Below are 1,187 nucleotides of genomic sequence, written 5' to 3' on the forward strand. Positions count from 1 at the left end.
CAATGGACACATAAGAGGTGCAATGGAATCACAGGAAGGTTAACAGAGAAAGTGGAATTTGTCTGTGGCAGATGTGCAGGAACAATAAATAATAGAAGTGTACATTTTGAAATGCCCAGGAGGCTCCCTAGAAGTGCTAGATAATTTCTATTATCCAGGTGGCCTAATTAGCAGTGGCAGAGGATACTCTGAAAGAATAGTTGCTACAATATGAATTGGCTGGAGAAAGTTCAGAGAGTCTTTATCGCTGATGGCAACAAAAGGTCTCTCTTACAGAATGAAAGACAGGTTTGTGATACCTGTAAATAAACAGCAATGCTATATGGCTGTGAAACTTGGGCTGTGAATGCAGAGGACTTGCAAAGTCTTGAACAAAATGAAACAAGTATGCTCTGATGGATGTGCAATGTCAGTGTGCATATACAGAAAAAAATTGGGCATAAGAGGCATCAGATGTAGTGTGCAAGTGAGAAGACTGCACTGGTATGGTCATGTGATGTGGGTGGATGAGTACAGCTGTATAAAAAAGTGCTAATCACTGAATGTGGAAGGAACATTTGGAAGAGGTAGACCTTAGAGGATGTGGGACAAAGCATTGAAGACGGACTTTAAGATACTGAGCCTCTCAGAGGAGATGATGAGAGTGAGATGAATGGTGTTTTGCTGTGTTTGAGAAGACCCATTCATCTCAGCAAAACTGAGGCTCTGTCAAGCCTTTCCCCACAACACATACCCAACTCATTTCCTATCACAAATTATGTCACACTATTTTCACTCGGTGCACTTATCTACACATCCACATTTTCTCCATTTTTATTCTAGTGTCTCATATTTACATTGTACCCAGATCTTACATCTCTCTAGCCCTCCTCTCTCTCTCTCTCTCTCTCTCTCTCTCTCCAAATAGGGAAGCCATGTATTTATCTATTCAGTACAACACCTGATCCTCTCCCTCTATCATAGTTTCTTATCCCTCCAGCCTATACCCCACTCAGTTGAGGGGTCTTACCTTGCAGGTACTTGACAACTTCCCTGGTGCTGGTACCACATAAAAAGCACCAAATACACTCTGTTAAGTAGTTGGTATTAGGAATGGCATCCAGCTGTAGAAACCATGTGGAGCCCTCTGGCTTGTCTGTTCTTGTCAAACCGTCCAACCCATGCCAGCATGGAAAAAAGAACGTTAA

Source organism: Octopus bimaculoides, chromosome 16 (assembly GCF_001194135.2).
Source record: "Octopus bimaculoides isolate UCB-OBI-ISO-001 chromosome 16, ASM119413v2, whole genome shotgun sequence".
Taxonomy (NCBI): domain Eukaryota; kingdom Metazoa; phylum Mollusca; class Cephalopoda; order Octopoda; family Octopodidae; genus Octopus; species Octopus bimaculoides.